The 23,197-nt window shown below is 37.8% G+C and overlaps 1 protein-coding gene across 5 annotated transcripts in view; it reads right to left on the bottom strand.

The window, feature by feature from the left end:
* Window positions 1–23,197, bottom strand: part of LOC126457332 (E3 ubiquitin-protein ligase CBL) — a 181,277-nt gene that overhangs the window by 84,228 nt on the left and 73,852 nt on the right. The window lies entirely within an intron of this gene.

Here is a 23,197-nt window from a genome sequence, read left to right as displayed (position 1 = left end):
TATTCATCTCAATACAAGTAAAACTCGGGCTTCTTACCAACGTGAGTAATCACAATTTGCTGTGTGATGCGTTACTGGTAGGGAAAACACTCACTAGGAGCTGAAATTTCATGACTACAGGCTCACTTCAATGAATGGCATGTATCTGAATATGAGCATTGCAAAGCTGTCCACAGATAATCACTATATCTTCCTCAAAGACTGTTGGATACATGACAGAATGCGTGGATACTATAAGAACTGTAATCAGCATGGAACTTAGTGCTCAACCTGACAACCAATGTACGTACATTCAAAGAGAAGACAAAATTTGAAACACCCACATATTTGTGTATGAAATATATCAGAATTGTGGTGCCGGGCTCATGCTGTGAGATGGAATTAGTTCTGGCAGACATTTTCATCATTTTTGAATCCAAAAAATATTCAGACAATATAACCTGCAGCTTTGCAGTCCTCCTTAAATTTTAATACATCTAGTAATTCAGCAAGTGGTATAGTATTTTAAATAGTAATGCAACTTACAACTGATAATATATTGAAACCCAAAACTACTGTTTACAAATTAGATAATGGGGCTCATTGAGAGTGCACGATGTTATTATGTCCTCTGTACCCTGCTTCTATCAGACTGCAGAATTTCACTCTTAACTGTATAACCAGTTATATTTTTGTCGGCAAACATATTGTTTACAAAAAGTCATTTTCAGTTTGTATTATTTTGAATTTTTATTTGTTCTTTTGCTTTTAGTTTACTTCCTTGTGCATGAGGGAACCAGTCACATTTTACCACTCACTGCTCATCACACGAGAGAGTTTCACTGCAATGGAATCAAACATGTACACTGGACTGCATTGCAGTTATTTGAAAACATATATGTTATGATTTGAAACAATGTTGCAAGCTATTTTCATCCAGCAAATATCTATGAAAAGGGGCCTTCAGGTTATACAATGTCTCTGTGTGGTCTTGGACATCATATCTTTGGTTGGTTGGTCGGTTGGTTTGGGGGAGGGGACTAGACAGTGAGACCATCAGTCCCACCAGATTAGGGAAGGATGGGGAAGGAAGACAGCTACATCCTTTCAAAGGAACCATCCCGGTATTTGTCTGAAGTGATATAGGGAAATTATGCAAAACCTAAATCAGGATGGTTGGACACATGTTTGAACCATCATCCTCCCAAGTGCGAGTCCAGTGTGCTAACCCTGCACCACCTCACTAAGTTTCATATCTTTGCATGTGGAACTGTGACTGCGCAGATATTTAGAAATAATATCTTCACAGTTTATTTATGTTAGAATAATGGGTCATTTAAATGTTCAAGGTGAAATTATTTGGCTGCAGAGAGTTTGTTTCACAGATGAATATCTTCTGTGGCAAACACGTCAGTGCACAGAATACACAGTTAATGACTTGGCCTCTCATGATGTGTGGTTCTGCCCACTATCCTCTTCTAAAAACACTTCTCAAACTAAGAGCTCTTATTAAGTAAGGCTAGAGCTAAGAGCTCTTATTAAATGGACTAATAGTCACTTCCTATAGATCATGTTAAACCATACATCATTGTGTGTGATGTATGCATATTTATGATAGTTCCATATTGTGCTGAAACTTCTTGAAACACTGAATTGTGTGTTCACAACTTTTCCTGCAAGACTAAGCGCACACAGCCATTGCCCAAAGAGGCAAGGAGGTGCATGCACCAGTGCAAAGTCACAAATGCCTCTGATTTGTGCACAGTGTTTGATATGCACGCAGTTTTCCGATCCCAGATGAGGAAACATATGCATCTGTTGTCTACCTGTCCACAGATATCTCCATTTGATGCTTTGTCATACTACAGCTCACTGTTCAAAGATTCAGTCTGCCACACAAATTCAAATCTGACTTTGGCTTAGCATTTTGGCCAAGTGGTCTAATTAGAAACAAATGGAATTTGAACAGTATTGCCATGTATTTACTATTTTCTGGCAGTTGAATCCCCTTTATTATAAAGATGGGGTGAAATTAAACAACTGTCTACAGTTCCTTACAACCTGGATACCACAAAGTGGCCTGACTAAAACAGAAAGCCTTCATAGACACCTTCTACGAACATATGTTGAAGAAGAGGAGGAATTCTGGGGCCCTGGCTGTGCCGAAGCTGGCGTGGTTCCTTTACGAGCCCTTCGATTCATAAATAGTTTGCATCAACAAGAGAAAATAAATGAACACTGGAATCTCTAGCATAAATGTGAATCCCTAAAGTAATTTTTTATTTGCAAATAGGTTTGGAAACCCAACATCTAATCTCTTGGTATTTTTTCATTAGCCACCCGACAGTCTTTGTGTGTTGCAGATCCATATACTGCAGAAACTGATCTCTTCTATTCTTTACAATTTAAACTCCTAATACATTTGGCTTTGCTAGTGAATCAGATCAATAATAAAATGTCCAGATGTTTCAGAGTCTTTCCAGTGCTTCAGTGTATGAGCTCTTCAAGTGAACAGAAAATACATATTTGTAATATAAACTAAAGGACTTTACAGCAAACACTGGAAGCTCCAGGTAGGAACATCAACAATGTAGGAAAAGATAGATTGCTACTTACCGTAAAGATGACATGCTAAGTTGCAAACAGGCAGAGTTAAAAGAAACTTACACTTATGCTTTCCGCCACAGTCCTCATCGGAAAAAGAGGCCAGTATGCCTGAGCTACTGGAGTTGGCAGTTATATGTGAGGTGTGCTTGCTTGTGTGAATGAATGGTGTGTGTTTCTCTTTTCCTGATGAAGGCTGGGGCCAAAAGCTTTTAATTGTGGCTGTCTGCGACTTAGCATGTTTTACTTACAGTAAGTAGCAATCTATCTTTCCCTGCATTGTTGGACTTTACTAGCATGACAATTTGATGACTGTTACTTTGTTTTTTCCTTGATATAAAGTTTTCTTGTATTTAGAACTCATCATTACGATTACACATTTTGTGAGATAAATAAAATACATGTACTTGCATATTTTTGACCTGTTCATAGTGGATTGTTAAGAACAAAGCATGTGTTTTGTTCCTCACAGTAAGCCTTACAAGTAATGTTGGATAGCCTTCAGCATGCCTTTAGAGGGCACATTCATGCTGCAGCCTTACTGGTGCACATCACAGCACACCTCAATGTATCTGACAAACAAATCCACTGCCCACTAGCCACCCACACATGTGTATTTAACCTGCAGCTGCAGCTCAATCACTGGAGTAGGATGTGTGATTCTCTCTAGGTGTGAATGGATTTATGTGTAGCTATTAAGATAGAGACATGGATCTCTATTTGCATGTGGGGCAAACACAGGCACGTGACAAGGAGGCGCAAGGTGCTCAGATGTAAACGCCCCTTAACAAAGACTTGAACCGAGGACCTTGTTGTTCACAGGCAGTCGTCTAACTGACTGAGCTATCCATGCACAACCCGCAACCCATCCTCACAGACACAATTCTACCAGAAACTCTCTGGAAACTTTGTACTGATGCTACTTGTGCTATAGCAAACCAAAACACCTTTTCTTTAAATATGATTCATGTTCAAACTGAAAATAATTGTTTGCACAGAAATTTGTTTTGATACTATATCACTAACAAGTCATGTGTGTCCACACTTTGGTCAAGACTTCATCTCTGACAACTGAACTGTTGAGATAACATTATTACAGTTTTTATTTGATTTTCTGAAAATCAGTGATTCACAGGCATGTTAACATCTGAAACAGTTTGGTGAATCAAAAGTCCTCTAATAATGTGTTTTGAAGAAATATGGCTGATAGGTGGTATCTAAAAGGAAAAGGAATGCTAGGGTTTAGCATCCCAGTAATATGAGGGTCATTTGAGATGAAGCACTGTTTCAGTTGTACTTGGATGGATGAGGAAACTGGCTGGGACCTTACTGAAGGAACCATCTTAGTATTCTGAAAACTACAGGAAACCCATATAGGGATGACCAGAATGTGTTTCAAACTCATAGGAGTCCATTGTCTCTGTCATTAACTTTTATATGTGATATCCTACAAAGGAATTCGGAGAAATGGCCTTTTTCCATGTTTCACACAAATTCTCCGTAATTAAGTAAGAAATTGTCCAAAAAGAAACAATGGAAACTCCAGGTAGGAATATCGACAATGCAGGAAAAGACAGATTGTTACTTACCATAAAGAAGACATGTTATGTTGTGGACAGGCACAACTGAAGGACACTCACATAAAGCTTTCAGCCACAGACTTCATATGTAAAAGAGAGACACACACACCATTCATACACACAAGCAAGCAACCCTCATGCACACATGACCACCAACTCCAGCATCTTGGGCTGGAATCCGACCCAAGATGCTGGATCTGGCAGTCATGTGTGCATGAGGTATGCTTGTTTGTGTGTATGAATAGTGTGTGTGTCTCTCTTTTGCCAATCATATGTGTGTGTGTGTGGGGGGGGGGGGGGGGGGAGGGGGGGGCGCAAAACTACTTTTTGACCCACACAATGAAAATATTATGCTACAAAAATTAATAAGGAAAGTGTAACTAACAAATCAAGTACACTGACAATATGACTATGCTAGCAGAAACTGAGGAACAGGTTCCAGGCAATGACAGAGAATTCTGTAAATGTGGGTAAAGAGCTTGGAAGGAAACTAAACGTTGGCAACACAAAAATGGTGAGAATTGTAAAAGAAAATTACATGATTAATATATCACTAGATGGAATAGTATTGGAACAGGTTTAGTCATTCGAGTATTCAGGAAGCTTGATAACTTCCATCAGAAGTTGTAGAGAGGAAGCGAGATGCAGAATCTCTACGGGAAGCAGAGCTTTTGAGAGAGTGAAAGGTTTGCTGACAGCCAGAAGCATCCCCATTACACTTAGGAAGAGGTTTACCAAATATTTTGTGTGGAATGTGGTGTATTATGGTTCTGAAATGTGGCACTTAGACAGAAAGAATAAAAATATTTAGAATGTTTTGAAATGTGGCTATGAAAAGAATAATGGAGGAATGGAATTGGATTGACAGAATGAGAAATTAGGGGGTGCCGAGCAGGGTAGGACAGGAGAGGGACTTCATGATGATGATACAGAAGAGGAAAACATATTGGATGAGACACATATTAAAAAAAAATTGTCTACTAAAGGGAATCACAGAAACAAAAGTAGAAGGAAAAAGATAGAGACGAGGAAGAAGGCTTGGAAGGTTAACAGATGTGTAGAGAAGGAGAAGTTACAAGCAAATAAAGGAAGATGCTCAAGCCAGAGAGATATGGACAACAACCAGCTGATACTTCTCTGAGGACAGATTTACTAAAAGAAGAAGAATTAACAAATCATGAGATTTTAAATTAGCATAAATGTTAACATATAAAATTTGAGATTGAAAATAACACAATATATGTGCAGCAAATATAAACTCCCAGCTGTAGTGCATATGTCTCAATATCATAGCCAAGATAGTCAGATTTTTAATTTTTAAAGGATAACATGTAAATTTGTAGAAAAAATGAAGGGAGAAAGAATTTTTATGCATTTTTTTAAAATAATTGTGTTTCAGACAAACAACTGTGCAATTTGTCTGAAAACTGTATTGTTTACTGCCGGCATTCATATAGAGAAGCAACTGAGTGTAGATAAAATTTCTATACAAAATTTAGCAGATTTAAAGAGCCGAGTGTGCCACAAAATACACTAGGACTGACCCATTAAACCTATTTTGTGCTATATGATGTTGCAATGATATTCAAATATCAAATGCAAGTTTCACAAGCATTCAGCTGAAGGCGAAGTATCTACAGTAACCAATTTGGTAGAAAAGTGTAAAGGATCATTTTTTAAGATGAGAAATCAGGTGAGAGAGTGTAGATGGCAGGTTGCTAGTCTTAAAGTATGGTTATTGGTACTACTACTACTACTACTACTACTACTACTGGATGAAATAAACTACTGATTTATATTTTGGGCAGTACCACAGTATCTCAATATTGCTGAATATTTATTACCTCGTGGTTCTGAGGGCTTCTTGTATAAACAGGCTCCTATATTCATTTCCAAATGAAGTTTATAGTGCACAATATGATAGAAAGCTTACACTACGAGTATTTCTTGATCTCTCAAAGGCTTCAAAATCACAGTCATGAAATACTCATGGATACACTGCTACAGCATGAAATTAGGGGAAAATACAACAATTGGTTTAGGTCATATCTCTCAGAAAGAGATCACAAAAAAACTGAAATCATCCTAAAAAAAATGTTGGAAGTGTACTTTAGGAATAAAGATAGTCTTCTCCCTGATCCTAAGGAACTATGGGAGATATTCAGTAAGCACTTCATAAACAAGAGTAATAGGCTTTCTTCTCTAATTTGTGCTCAGACCTAGAGGTGTCACACCAAACATTGTCTCTCGATCTAGTCACACCAAGTGAAATCTGCAGTATTATAATGCAGAAACCAAATTCACACTCATGTGGTCTAGATGGCACATCCAATTACCTTCTCGAACAAATCTGCAATCATGTGTCTTATCACTTGTCAGATATAGGAAACTGCTGCTTGCAATCGAACCAAATTGATAAAATTTGCAGCGCAGCGAAAGTGGTTCCCCTCTTTAAAAAAGATGGAGTGATGTTAGTAATTACAGATCCTCTCCATCCTCTGAGGAATATCAAAGGTTCTATAGAAAGTAGTAGCCTATATCACCATGTTATTAAATTACTAGACACATTTATTAAGTCATCAGTTTGGCTTTTGAGAAGGGAGATAAATAAATGAGACCCTTCATTTATAAATGAAGTTTATAGTGCATTCAGTGATTGAAATCATTCAGCAGGAGTATTCCTTGATCTCACAAAGGCCTTCAGTTTCCTCATCCATGTATTACTTATTGAGATAATGTTAAAGCATGGAATTAGGGGAAAATACAGTGACTGGTTTAGATCACATGTATCAGATGGGGGTACAAAGGGAAAAAAAGAAGAAAAGAAATGGTGGACATTTACAGTCAGAGGAGCAAGTCATAAGCCAAGGCACTCTTCAGTGTTCTATGACTGATTCATTTGTTTTAATTATATTTACCAATGATCTGCCCAAACACATTCAAAAAATATCTACCAGTAATGTTTGCTGATGACACCAATCTACTGTATTCAAATCACCATAATGATGTAATGATGAACTTCATAACTTGATTTCTGCTGATTTCTGATAGATTCCAAGCCGATGAATTGGTTAAACACAAACAGACTGTTACTGAATAAAGACTAAATTGTGTATGTAAATTTTTGCCCTTTTCATATGTTTTTATTATGGATAAATTATGTCAGATTCGAACATGTATTTACAAACCAACAAGTACAATTAAAATCCTTGGAGTGTGGGCAGACGACACTCTATAGAGGTATGTACACAACAAAAAGTTAGTAAATAGACTGAGCAATTTGTGCTACACATTTAGTGTCCTGAGTAAAGTCTCCGACACTGAAACACTAAAATGTGCATAGTTTAGTACTGACAACTACATTCCATTTTTGGGTGTCTCACAGAAAGAGATATTTATTATGAAGAAGAAAAAGGTCTAAATAATGAGACAAGTGCCTCTCTATGCCACCACTAAAGTTCAACTCGTACTTCTGAAGCTCAGTATCCTGCCAGAATATGTAACTGTTGTTTGTTTATTATGAGTGAATTACAAAATTTACACAAATTATAACTGTGTCTTGTTCCACATCCATTGTAACACACAACAGGATTTTTGGGGTCAATAAATATAAAATCAATTAATCTGTCTTACATAACTATTTTAACAATCCTTTTTCCACTAGATGTTCATAAGATGTTACTTACTTATCCCAGATGTCTTTAATCATGGGACATATTGTATGTGTTTTACGTGATAAAATTCATACTTCATGGAAGGAAAAAAAAAAAAAAAAAATCAGTATTGTGACTATTTTGTACATTAGGTGTAGGCAATACACATGTGATCACACACAATGAATTAATAATTTGCAGTATTAGCTATCAACCCATTTACTGGTTCACAATAAGAGTAAACCCTTTGCAATGTAAATTATATGAAGACGCTTTTATCACACTTTAAATTTCTCCAGTATTTTGTGAAATTTTTTCCTGGCTCATGTTAATTGCTTCTTCTTCAATTATTGGTCTAAATTATTAAAATGAATAAATAAATGAACACTTTGGTTTTACATAACTTCATTCCATGGAGTGATGTGGCACAGTGGTTAAGACAGTGATCTTGTACTTAGGAGGATGGCGGTTAAAATCCCCACCCTGCGAAATAGATTAGGTTTCTGTGGTTTCTCAAAACCGCTTAAGCTAAATATCAAGATATTTCCTTTAAAAACGGCATGACCGAATTCCTTCAACAATCTGGGCCTGTGCTTTGACTCTTACTCTTATCATCAGTAGAATCATAAGCTCTAATCGTTCTCTATTTTTCCTTTTAGTACATAGTTAGTGGAAGGCCTCATTCAAGACTTCTGTGTCTTCCACCTATTTGATGGACATCTACAGCCCACTTCGACTTTAAATTCATTACATTGACATAATTTCTTGTCAGTATCTTTTGATCTCCTCAGCAACTTCATTTTCCTGGATTTTACCATTGTCACTGGCTGGTGTTTCAGAGTTAAGCCTTACAGTTTTCAGTAAGTGGTAACAGTTAATTACACTGTTTAACTCCTATTTGTGTTCATGATTTACTTAATCAGTGTATTTTGTATTGTTCCACTTACTGTCTGAAATTCATGTGGTTCCTGTTTTGTTTAAATTCCAAAATTGATTTTTGACATCCTAAATAATTAAATTATAACACATGGCACAATAATTATGTTTTTATTTTTTGCTCAACTGGTGTTTTTTGCATACCTGATTTAACATGACTTTCTGTTTAACATTTTATGCTCATAATCCTTATAGAATCAATTACCTTGCTGCAGTGAACTTGTTGGTGTTTCTTGTGTAATCGCAAGTACTATATTGGCAACTGGGCAGGATTTATTCTGATTGTTAAGTTCTGCAATTAACTAATTATTCATTCCTTTTTGTTTTCCATCAAATTGTTAAGTAGCTGTTCTTTGAACTAGCAAAAACAGTGCCTATCATGGCGCAAAGTTTTTTTTAAAACTTATTTTAATGTCCCCCCCACGAACCATGGACCTTGCCGTTGGTGGGGAGGCTTGCGTGCCTCAACGATACAGATAGCCGTACCGTAGGTGCAACCACAACAGAGGGGTGTCTGTTGAGAGGCCAGACAAACATGTGGTTCCTGAAGAGGGGCAGCAGCCTTATCAGTAGTTGCAGGGACAACAGTCTGGATGATTGATTGACCTAGCCTTGTAACACTAACCAAAACGGCCTTGCTGAGCTGGTACTGCGAACAGCTGAAAGCAAGGGGAAACTACAGCTGTAATTTTTCCTGAGGGCATGCAGCTTTACTGTATGATTAAATGATGATGGCGTCTTCTTGGGTAAAATATTCCGGAGATAAAATAATCCACCATTCGGATATCCGGGCAGAGACTACTCAAGAGGACGTTGTTATCAGGAGAAAGAAAACTGGCGTTCTATGGATCGGAGCATGGAATGTCAGATCCCTTAATCAGGCAGGTAGATTAGAAAATTTAAAAGGGAAATGGATAGGTTAAAGTTAGATATAGTGGGAATTAGTGAAGTTCAGTGGCAGGAGGAACAAGACTTTTGGTCACGTGAATACAGGGTTATAAATACAAAATCAAATAGGGGTAATGCAAGAGTAGGTTTAATAATGAATAAAAAAATAGGAGTGTGGGTAAGCTACTCCAAACAGCATAGTGAACACATTATTGTGGCCAAGATAGACACGAAGCCCAGGCCTACTACAGTAGTACAAGTTTATATGCCAACTAGCTCTGCAGATGATGTAGAAATTGATGAAATGTATGAAGAGATAAAAGAAATCATTTAGGTAGTGAAGGGAGATGAAAATTTAATAGTCATGAGTGACTGGAATTCGACAGTAGGAAAAGGAAAAGAAGGAAATGTAGTAGGTGAATATGGATTGGGGGTAAGAAATGCAAGAGGAAGCCGCCTGGTAGAATTTTGCACAGAGCATAACTTAATCATAGCTAACACTTGGTTCAAGAATCATGAAAGAAGGTTGTATACATGGAAGAACCCTGGAGATACTAGAAGGTTTCAGATAGATTATATAATGGTAAGACAGAGATTTAGGAACCTGATTTTAAATTGTAAGACATTTCCAGGGGCAGATGTGGACTCTGACCACAATCTATTGGTTATGAACTGTAGATTAAAACTGAAGAAACTGCAAAAAGGTGGGAATTTAAGGGGATGGGACCTGGATAAACTGAAAGAACCAAAGGTTGTACAGTTTCAGGGAGAGCATAAGGGAACAATTGACAGGAATGGGAGAAAGAAATACAGTAGAAGAAGAATGGGTAGCTTTGAGGAATGAAATAGTGAAGGCAGCAGAGGATCAAGTAAGTAAAAAGATGAGGGCTAGTAGAAATCCTTGGGTAACAGAAGAAATACTGAATTTAATCGATGAAAGGAGAAAATACAAAAATGCAGTAAGTGAAGCAGACAAAAAGGAATACAAACGTCTCAAAAATGAGATCGACAGGAAGTGCAAAATGGCTAAGCAGGGATGGCTAGAGGACAAATGTAAGGATGTAGAGGCTTATCTCACAATGGGTAAGATAGATACTGCCTACAGAAAAAGTAAAGAGACCTTTGGAGAAAAGAGAACCACTTGCATGAATATCAAGAGCTCAGGTGGAAACCCAGTTCTAAGCAAAGAAGGGAAAGCAGAAAGGTGGAAGGAGTATATAGAGGGTCTATAAGGGGCGATGTTCTCGAGGACAATATTATGGAAATGAAAGAGGAGTTAGATGAAGATGAAATGGGAGATATGACACTGCGTGAAGAGTTTGACAGAGCACTGAAAGACCTAAGTCGAAACAAGGCCCCGTGAGTAGACAACATTCCATTAGAACTACTGATAGCCTTGGGAGAGCCAATCATGACAAAACTCTACCATCTGGTGAGCAAGATGTATGAGACAAGCAAAATTCCCTCAGACTTCAAGAAGAATATAATAATTCCAATCCCAAAGAAAGCAGGTGTTGACAGATGTGAAAGTTACCGAACTATCAGTTTGATAAGTCACAGCTGCAAAATACTAACGCGAATTCTTTACAGACAAATGGAAAAACTGGTAGAAGCCGACCTCGGGGAAGATCAGTTTGGATTCCGCAGAAATGTTGGAACATGTGAGGCAATACTCACCCTGTGAGTTATCTTAGAAGAAAGATCAAGGAAAGGCAAACCTACATTTCTAGCATTTGTAGACTTCGAGAAAGCTTTTGACAATGTTGACTGGAGTACTCTCTTTCAAATTCTGAAGGTGGCAGGGATAAAATACAGGGAGCAAAAGGCTATTTACAATTTGTACAGAAAGCAGATGGCAGTTATAGGAGTCACGGGGCATTAAAGGGAAGCAGTGGTTTGGAAGAGAGTGAGACAGGGTTGTAGCCTCTCCCCGATGCTATTCAATCTGTATATTGAGCAAGCAGTAAACGAAACGAAAGAAAAGTTCGGAGTAAGTATTAAAATCCATGGAGAAGAAATAAAAACTTTGAGGTTCGCCGATGACATTGTAATTCTGTCAGAGACAGCAAAGGACTTGGAAGAGCAGTTGAACGGAATGGACAGTGTCTTGAAAGGAGGGTATAAGATGAACATCAACAAAAGCAAAACAAGGGTAACGGAATGTAGTCGAATTAAGTCAGGTGATGCTGAAGGAATTAGATTAGGAAATGAGACACTTAAACTAGTAAAGGAGTTTTGCTATTTGGAGAGCAAAATAACTGATGATGATTGAAGTAGAGAGGATATAAAATGTAGACTGGCAATGGCAAGGAAAGTGTTTCTGAAGAAGAGAAATTTGTTAACATCGAGTATAGATTTAAGTGTCAGGAAGTCGTTTCTGAAAGTATTTGTATGGAGTGTAGCCATGTATGAAAGTGAAACATGGACAATAAATAGTTTAGACAAGAAGAGAATAGAAGTTTTCGAAATGTGGTGCTACATAAGAATGCTGAAGATTAGATGGGTAGATCACATAACTAATGAGGAGGTATTGAATAGAATTGGGGAGAAGAGGAGTTTGTGGCACAACTTGACCAGAACAAGGGATCGGTTGGTAGAACATGTTCTGAGGCATCAAGGGATCACCAATTTAGTGCTGGAGGGCAGTGTGGAGGGTAAAAATCGTAGAGGGAGACCAAGAGATGAATGCACTAAGCAGATTCAGAAGGATGTAGGCTGCAGTAGGTACTGGGAGATGAAGAAGCTTACATAGGATAGAGTAGCATGGAGAGCTGCATCAAACCAGTCTCAGGACTGAAGACCACGACAACAACAACAACAACAACAACAACATTTTAATGTCTTGTAAAACACTGTGCAGAAGGTAACTTCCACACTTTACCCTCTTCTGCACTTTTTGTATCCTGCACAAAGTTATAATTTTGCCATTAAAATATAATTATTAGGGTCAAAACTGCATATCTGAGAATCTTGCACCAGACACAGCACAATTTTCACTGGTCTGATGGTCAGCTGGCCTACAGGTTTGCTTTTCTGTTAAATGTATTATATTTGTATTATGACGCAACATGATACAGTTAATATTGTTTCTATCAACGTACCAACGCTTTCATTTGGTAAGTTACAGAATCTTGCTGTGACTTACCAAACAAGAAAGTGCTGGTAGATACACACAATAAAAAACACACAAACGCACACACAACCCACGGTTACTTCATCAGGAAAGGGGGAAGGAGAGGGAAAGAAGAAAGGGAGAGGGTAAGGAGTCATTCCAATCCCGGGAGCGGAAAGACTTACCTTAGGGGAAAAAGGGACAGGTATATACTCGCACACACACACACACATATCCATCCGCACATATACAGACACAGGCAAACATATCTCTCTTCACACTAGATATGTTGTCCACAAGTGGCGAGGTAACCCCTGACCAATGCACTGAGCCAGCAAATTCTACTCCAGTCCTGTCACCAGCTTATCATTCCCCGTCAAAGGCAGAGCCACTTGTGAAAGCAGCCATGCTGTTCACCATATCTGCTGCAATTAATGCACGGCATTTTATGTGACGTAACCACTAACCAGCTATCCATTAGAATGGCCCTACCAAAGTCTGGTCAAGGATAAAGCTCACCACCCACTGGCACATAATAGGATTGTGCATAATGATCGAGTTCAATGGCTGCTTCCATCCATCTGGATCCTTCCCTCCAGTACTAGGTTTTCTGGACAATGTAGATGGGAATTTTCCTAGAAACACACCGTTCACCCTTGTAAATCACCTGATCTCAGTCTCCACTATTACACTGTCTCCACACCCTCTACCCAACAGTTTTCTCTTCATCTGTCCTGTATCCCACTCCAAATCCACACCTCCATGCCATATTCACTGTGCACCATACACCTCACTGGCTCCAGTACCAGTGTGTCACATGCCTAGCTTGTGCACATGCTATCCATGCCTTGCGCATTCCTAGCCAGCACACACGCTGAATTCCTCTGAGCTGCTAGCTACCCTGGCCTAACTACTCCTTTAGCTTCTTTCTTCCTCAATCCATCCCACCTGACACAAACTCCATTCCAGCCCATCCATCGAATTGCAATCCCAGCTCTCTATCTGTGTGTGTGTGTGTGTGTGTGTGTGTGTGTGTGTGTGTGTGTGTGTGTTTGGAGAGGGGGAGGGGGGGGGGGGGGGGGGTGCTGGGAGCACATGCATCTAGTTCATCATAGGATTTCTCCCAAGTGTTAGCAAAATTTTCATTCTCTTTTGTGGGTTTTCGAGTACTCAATACATCTGTTACTCAGTGAGTAATTTCCTTCATTACTAGATTATTTACATTCTGCTAGAACTTCCCTTACATATAAATTTAAAGGTTGCCAATTCAACTAGTTACCTTGCAATTACAATTCTGAACAACTTAAATTGGAACCATCAAACAGAAAAAATTGTGGAAAAGGTGAACAAAGACTGTGCTTTACCAATGGCGAAGGTGCAACAAATCTACAAAAGAGATTGCTTGCACTGTGATTTTACATCATTTCCTGGAGTGTTACTAAGTGGTATATGATCGTTACCAGATGGGTTGATGAACATTAAGATTCAAAAGTTTGCAGCTCATTAGGTATTATCACAAAATAGGAGTGTCTCTCAAAAAAATCATTCAAACAAATGCATTTTTTGTTGCGAGAAGGTATTTTCATGAAATTTCAATCACCAACTTCCTCCTCTGACTACTAAAATATTTTGTTGATTTCCAGCTACAAGGAGAGAAATCACCAGTGCGATAAAATAAGAGAAATCAGAAGTCACATGGAAAGATGTAGGCGTTCTTTTTTCCCCTATGTTATCCGAGAAAGGAACGGTAAAGAAATTGCCTTCAAATTGTTCCATGCATCCTCTGCCAGTCACTTGAGTGTGAATTGCAGAGTAATCATGAAGATGTAGATTAATGTTAGATTTGATAATTCATTTTCAGGAAATATTTCTTTAGTCACTGACTGATTTCAGAGACAATTCATAAATAATTTTTTTTTGCTTACTTAATTACCTACACTGGTGTGCAAAACTTAAGGACAAAAATAACCTTTGCAAATGTCATTGCCATTTAACAGAGCTCAATGAAACTTGAACCATACATGGAAAGAACTTCTACAGTATAGCACAGAAGGAACCTGAAAGAATGAAAGAAACACGCAATGAGACAAACAGAAATGACACTTTTCTTCAAAGCCAAAAATTACACTTAAGTCACCATACTTTATGATGGTTCTCTGGGTATTACAAAAGGTGGGGCATGGTTCTTAATAAGGTGCATGGTCATCACAGGCATTCCATTCCTCCAACAGCATACTTAACAACCACTGGATGGTCATTGGCACATGTGGACATGTCCAATGCATCCAACACATGCTCAGTGGGATTTAAGTCGAGGTCATGGGTAGAACAGCCATTTACTGAATATCCTACCATTCCAAGAGATCCTCCAACTGTGTGTTCCATGTGGTCGCAAATTGTTACCAAAAAAATGAAGTCAGAGCCAAATGCATCCCTGAAGGGTGTACAGTGTCACAACTATGATGACTGGTGAGTCTACTGTGTTCAAAGGTCTGGAGGTCAGTTAGCCCAAGCAACATTGTGCCTCCCCACATCATATCACTTGGACTACTAAAACGATCATGTTCAACAATGTTCCCAGGTACATTATGCGTTATCACTTATCACCACATCAGGGTATGTCCAGCATCAAGCATGTATTGGGGAGATGAACTGCAGCATATCCATATGCGAAATGACCATAAGCAATTGTCAGCCATGCTGGTTGAGGACTGAAATGCCCTACCACAAGAATTATAGTGCACAGAAAGTTCTTGTTGAGAATAATGAATTATTTAGGAATAAAGAGATGATTCACCAGAAGGCAGAAGTGCTACATCATTGACAGACACACAAAAAAAAGGTACAGAGGTTTGCTTTGCTAGCTTTCACGTGAAATCCCTTTCTCAAGCTGTAAGAGAAACATGTGCACCCCCCCCCCCCACACACACACACACTCATACATGCGCGCAAGCATGCACACAGACGCGCACACACACAGATACTCAAATTGGCTCTGACCACTATGGGACTTAACTACTGAGGTCATCAGTCCTCTAGAACTTAGAACTACTTAAACCTAACTAACCTAAGGACATCACACACATCCATGCCCGAGGCAGGATTCGAACCTGCGACGGTAGTGGTCACGCGGTTCCAAACTGAAGCGCTTGGAACCGCACGGCCACACCGGCTGGCACAGATTCTCACACACCTGTCCACTACATTGTGCTCATTTGACTGCCAGTTCTTTCCTGGTCCATGGTGAGTGTACTGAGGTGAGGTGTGGTTGCAGGGTGTGGTGGGGTGATGAGGGAGGGAGAGGGGCAGGAGGCAGGGACTGGGTTGGGGAAGTGTCCAGCAGCTTGCGGGAGAGTGGGGAGCTGTCTGTGGGCTAGCTATAGGTGCAGGTAGAGAGGGCAGGTGGCATATGGCTGAGCATGCGATTTCACAGACTGGGGTGTGAGATGGCAGCACACACCTAGCTGACATGTGTGGAGAGGGGGTAAAGGGAAAGTGATGCTGAGCGCGCACTCTCTCTCTCTCTCTCTCTCTCTCTCTCTCTCTCACACACACACACACACACACACACACACACACACACACACAGTTGGGTGGGGGTGGGGGGACTGCGAGTTACCTTAGGTTTAGCCCATAGGGTACGAGTAACTTGCTGTCCTCCCACCCCCCACCCAATAATATGTGTCTGTGTGTGTGCATGTGGGCGCACTCCCATACACCATCCCTTTCCCATTACACCTGCCCAACACGTGTCAGCTAGCTGTGTGCTGCCATCTCACACCCTAGTCTGTGAAATCACACGCTCAACCATCTGCACCCCTACCTACCCATGGGCAGCTCCCCACTCTCCCACAAGCTGCTAGACACTTCCCCCAAACTCCTCCCTGCCTCCCCCCCTCTCCCTCCCTACCCTGCACCCCCACCTTCCACTCACTTTGGGCCAGGAAAGAGCTCGCAGTCAGGAGCACAATGTAGGAAGACAGGTAGGTAGGTAGGTGTGTGTGTGTGTGTGTGTGTGTGTGTGTGTCTGCCTTCTGGTGAGTCATCTCTTTATTCCTAAATAATTTGTTATTCTCTACCACAAGAATTCTTTACCAATTTTGTGGCCAGCATGGAAGCATATTGCAGAGAATGCATTCCCATCCATGGTGATCACATACCTTATTAACAACAATGTCCCTCCTTTCTTAATCTCCAGAGAACCATAACAAATGGTACGCACTTCAACACAATAATTCTCTTTGGGTAAAAATGTCATTTCTATTTGTTTCACTGTGCATGTCTTTCAGTTACCTTCTGTACTATACTGTGGCAGTTCTTTGTATGAATAATTCAGTTTTCATTGACCTTGGTTACTTGGCAGTGTCACATCATGCAAAAGTTACTTTCGTCCTTAAGTTTTGTGCATGTCCTTAAGTTTTGCCTGCCAATGTAGATCCAGCTCTGGCTCCGAAATTTTTGACTGTTCAATTACAGATCATTAACATATGTACCTATCTTTGATTTCTTTTATACACTGTTTTTAGTCTCAGTTATTACTAAAACATCTACTTTTTATTTCTGTTGCACATTGTATAATTTATATGCTTCATTGGACAAACAAGTCATCTTCTGTACTGCAGATTTTAGTTTTTCTGTGAAATTGTAGTCTAACACTTATCATCTTTTTCTCACTTACACCGTTTGTTTTATATAAGGGAGCATGTGTTTTGTTCCCAGTAATCACAGCAAAATAATTATATACTATTGAAATAGGCTTCATCTTCCACTTTTGGAATTGTCAGACCACTGGCAGGTATTGTAAATGTTAAATCTAACACACTATAAAATTTAATCCAATGCAATGAGAAACACATCTGTTAACTTTAACATTTTGGACAGTGAGTTTTTGAGAACAAGTGGCTGACTCTCCTTGGTATTCTACAGTAAAAGCACTCATTAACTACACAAATTAACATGTAACATCACAAACCACGGAAATAAATCTATGTTGGCTGTTCATATCATCATTATCCAATACAACATTCAGCATTTATCTTATACTAATTTTTTGTAATATGGGTCCACAGCTTCTTGTATGCCAATGTTTTCTTTTTTTATAAATATGGTATCATCCTGTTATCATTATATGTCACACAGGCAATATTCTGTAAGATGCATATTTACTGCTGCAACATTTCACATGCCTCCTTCATGCACATCAGATAACACAAGTATGTACCATGCTAAAGTTGGTTATGCCCATACTTCCTTGATAAATGTAAATGAAAAACATGAGCTGTACCATCAACATCAATAAATACAAGCTAATAAAGCTAAGGGAATGGAGGCTAATTATGGTAAGTCATTGGCTTAGCACCAGAACTATGTACTGGCACCCAAATTATAATTAAAACTGTAAGGTACTTAATACTCAGTCATAAATTCATAAGTCTTTCCCTTTCATTTTCTTTTTTTCATCTTTATCCCAATTATTTTCTATCTGAATCCAAATTGTCACCAGATGACTTATTCTCTTCAATAAGGAATCATTCTTCAGTTTTATTTTTACTTTCCAAATTCTTCATTTAAAAGTTACAACATCCAGAAGATTTCAGCAAAGAGTCATTACAGTTCCCATTACCAGATAGGAGTAAGGGCAGCATCAGTCATGAATTTTTTATCTGTTCATTGCAGATTGATTTTGGCTACTGTGAAACTTTCTTTGGTGCTACACAAATAAACATAATGAGAACCAAGCATCAAAATACACATTAAAACCAGATCACAAATACATCACCTGGTAAACCATAAATTTAACATACCAATTACATCTAAGTCATGACAAGTCATTGCAAATAATTAGTGCCCTCTTTATTATTGGCATCTGTGCAACACATTTTTTTTAAAATAAAATATAGTAGTTATAAAAAATTACAATGGCACCCTTAAGTATTAAAATACATTCAATAATTTTGTTAAAATCAGAAGGAATAATCCAGATGTAGGTCAAAATATTTTGGATAATTGGCAACATAGGTTGTAAATACTGAAATTCTTTATTTTACAGATCAATTTTGGTTGACTATAACAGCAAGCAATGCTGTCAATTATCCAAAATATATTGACAATAATAAAGTTGTGGAGCACATGGTCCCCAATGGACTTAGACATTAAAAAAAAAATTGGTAGCACAAACTGAAGGATAGTAACATTCATTTTTGTACAAAAATACTAAAGTCAGCACTAATATTAAAGAAAAAAAGTTATACATTTATACATTATGGATACAAATCACACACTGAGTGCATATTTATCTTTTCCAACTTGGTTCACATTATGAAAAGTAACTTATATCGTTGTCAAGTATGAACCAGTGTTAAGATCTCAAGGTAGTACGGTGTATAAAGTGACTTATAAGAACTTATCACTGTTTATTATAGAAACATATGTAACTTGGTTTGGTGCTAATAACAACAATAATAAATGGCTAAAATGGCTCTGAGCACTATGGGACTTAACATCTATGGTCATCAGTCCCCTAGAACTTAGAACTATTTAAACCTAACTAACCTAAGGACAGCACACAACACCCAGCCATCACGAGGCAGAGAAAATCCCTGACCCCGCCGGGAATCGAACCCGGAAACCCGGGCGTGGGAAGCGAGAATGCTACCGCACGACCACGAGATGCGGGCAACAACAACAATAATAATACAGATGCATACACTGTCAGTATCTATTGGAAAAATGGCTTGGTTTGTGAGCAATGAATTTTATTCTCACTTAATGAGCCATCGCACAGCACTACATAGTGCCATATTTACAATGTGTTACATGTCCTTCTTTGGTCCTCTGAAAGCCCCTTACTTTTGGTAAATATGTGGCTTTTGAAAAGTTCCCAAAATTGAATGATTCTCATTGCCACCTACTTATTGGGCAAGGTAGCATGGAGAGATCTCTGATAACAAAACATCTCCATTCTTTCAGGGGAAATATAGCAGAAAAATAAAATTTTTCTGCCCATCTTGTTGACACGGAAGCTTTTCTTAGAGGGAAAGGACGAATTTTTTGATCTAATTGAGGAAATGGAGATATTTTGTTATCAGGATCTCCCCATGCTACCTTGGTCAGTTCCTAGAAGCAGCCAATTTTGGGAGCTTTTCGAAAGCCATCTATCTAACCAAAGTAAGGGGCTTTCAGAGAACCAAAGAAGGCCATGCAACACCTCGTACATAATGCTTTATGTACTGCCATGCAATGGCTCATTAAGTGAGAACAAATTTCATTGATCACAAACCAAGCCATTTTCCCAGTAGCCATTGACAGTGAACACATCTGAATTTTTATTATTATTATTATTATTATTATTATTATTAGCACCAAATCAAGTTACATATGTTCTATAATAAACAGTGATAAGTTCTTATAAGTCAGTTTATACACTGTCCTACCCTGAGATCTTAAACACTGGTTCGTACTTGACAGTCATATAAATTACTTTTCACAAGCCAAGTTGGAAGAGAGAATTATGCATTCAGTGTGCAATATGTACCCATAATGTATAACTTCTTTTTAATATTAGGTTTGATTTTTATTTTTTTGTAAAGAAACAAATGTTACTAGTATTTCAATTTGCGACACCTACATGTTGATTATTCCTCTTGGTTTTAACATAATTACTGTCTGTGTTTTGGTATTTAAGGGTGTCATTGTAATTTTATTACAGCTACCCTATTTTTTTTTTAATGTAGTAGTACACAAATGACAGTAATAAAGAGAGCTCTAGTTACCATTAACATCAAACACTGAGGTTAGGTGCTTGGAAATGTAAGCAGCAAGCTCAGTTTAACTGTTTGTTATCTGTAATGCCAATGTAGTTTCACATGCAATTTTATTTATGATGAGTCATCATGATTTGGATGTAATTGGTATGCAGATTTATGGTTTACCAGAAAATGTATTTGTGATCTGGTTTTAATGTATATTTTAATGCTTGGTTCTCATTATGTTCTTTTATTTGCGTAGCATCAAAGACAGTTATACAGTAGCTGAAATCAATCTGTAATGACCAGATTAAAAATTAATGACTGATGCTACCCTTCCTCCTTTTTAGGATCTCATTAATATGGTCATGGAGCACATTGTTCCTGACAGAAACAAACCTGAAGGAAGTTTTAGTCAATATCCTCATAGTCATGATGAATATACTCATCCAGTCAAACATCAGCTATTAGTTAGGACTAGATGGTGAATGAGGAAGGTAAATTCATCTTTTTCTATTTAAAAAACTTACAGAGGATATGGATCTATTAGTAACACATCATGGATATTCCACTTATTCATTTATAATATGATACCTCAAGAGCTATCACAAGAAAATCAGTAATACAGCCATGTCAATTGCCACCAGACAAAACATTTACTGCTTATGCACAGTTGCCATAAGGTCAAACCAAGAGTTTAGCCAGAATATGAGCTGTTGGGGAATGGTGAATGAGGAAGGTAAATTCATCTTTTTCTATTTAAAAAACTTACAGAGGATATGGATCTATTAGTAACACATCATGGATATTCCACTTATTCATTTATAATATGATATCTCAAGAGCTATCACAAGAAAATCAGTAATACAGCCATGTCAATTGCCACCAGACAAAACATTTACTGCTTATGCACAGTTGCCATAAGGTCAAACCAAGAGTTTAGCCAGAATATGAGCTGTTGGGGAGGGAGGAGTTAACTCATATTAGTCTCATGGAAAGGGATGGAGGGAAGAAACGAATCACAATTTCTTGCCAAAAATTTATTTTACTGAAACACGTGTTTGCAATAAGAGACTATTGAACTCCCACAATAAAACTTCTGTAGTGAAATACAGGATGCATAGCAGATCTTGTGGCACTGTAGTTAACAAAAAGTATCAAATTAAAAACAATAGCACTAGAATTAAAAATGAAGAAGGCATGGATAAGAAGAAGAAAATCAAAGAGACTATTTGATACCGCATCAAATATGGTGGACTACTAAAATGTTACTTCTGAAAAGTAGTCTAAAGTAGGTTGTGAAACAAGATATGAAAAATAAGTAATAATATGAAAGGAAATGTTATGACAGAATACTAGCTTACAACGCAGATAAAAAAGATGCCCTACACTGACCCAGCAGAAGCAACAAGGTGGTACACAATATTACTTGGGCAAAAGTAGAAATAACTATGAGATGACCAACCCAAATGCTTGTTAAAATACCACAGACTTTTTGTAGGCACAGTCCTATTAGACGTAAGAAATGAGATTTCTTCTCCCTCTAAATTTCTGCAAAATCTTCAAAAAAAAAAATTAAAAAAAATAAAAAAAAAATTTTCTAGTGGTGTGCTCTTTGAACACATATGTGAAGAAATTTCACAAAAAAATTGCTTACAGTGACACAAACTGTATCTTTATAAATTTAGCTATAGAAGGATAATTTTTTACATGTAAATTCTTCTTTTCTATTTTATTTTCATTTTTTGTAACAATCTAAAGATTTTTATCCAAATACTGCAATGAAATTCTATTCCAATCTCTATGTAATATTGCCAACACAACAACTGGTGTTTTCATACAAAAATAATTACTTTTGATTAAAACAAAACAAATTGCTAGGACATATCATATCAGGGATTGATATAAGAAATTTGGACATGTATTTCGACAATGATTTAAAAAATTAAAAACTGAAAAGCACTAAAGACTGGGTGTGAGTGAATTATGACCAAGGGACCAGGAATGCTTACTTTTACAACACAAAAACAGGAAACAGAATTATTTAAAGAAAGAGCTAAAGTAATATTATTTGCAGATATTTTCATGTCACACAGAAGCAGAGAAAGAAATTCAAAGGTTGAAAGTACTGCAGGAACAAAGGACAAATGAAGATATAATTATAACAAAAGAAATATATTTCAGTTAATAAGGGCTAAATCAATTGCACAAATAATCTCAAGTGCATTGGAAAAGTAGCACAGAACACAACATACAACGAAAAAATGTACAGTGTATGCTGGAACACACAAGCTGATGTATGAGAAACCCAGTAGGCATGTAACTGGAATAAAGTTTTAGGAGAAAAAATATACTGCTCCGCAATTAGTAACTCAGTGAATGACTTAATATCACAGAAGGAATGTGCACAGCAAAGTACAAATAGAATGATGGGAATTAATTTAAGATACACAGAGAATGTATGAGTGGTGAAAGAAAAGGAAGACTACACAGCTGAAAGAAATGGCTAGAAGGGCAGGATGAAATCTGTATTAACGAGATATATGTTGAAATTTTCTTTATGATGCTAAACTATATATGATTATAATAGAGGGAAACATTCCACGTAGGAAATATATATCTAAAAACAAAGATGATGTGACTTACCAAATGAAAGTGCTGGCAGGTCGACAGACACACAAACAAACACAAACATACACA

This window comes from Schistocerca serialis, chromosome 2 (genome assembly GCF_023864345.2).
Source record: "Schistocerca serialis cubense isolate TAMUIC-IGC-003099 chromosome 2, iqSchSeri2.2, whole genome shotgun sequence".
Lineage (NCBI taxonomy): Eukaryota > Metazoa > Arthropoda > Insecta > Orthoptera > Acrididae > Schistocerca > Schistocerca serialis.
The sequence above is the reverse complement of the archived record's forward strand: the minus strand, read 5'-3'. Positions and strand labels throughout refer to the sequence as shown.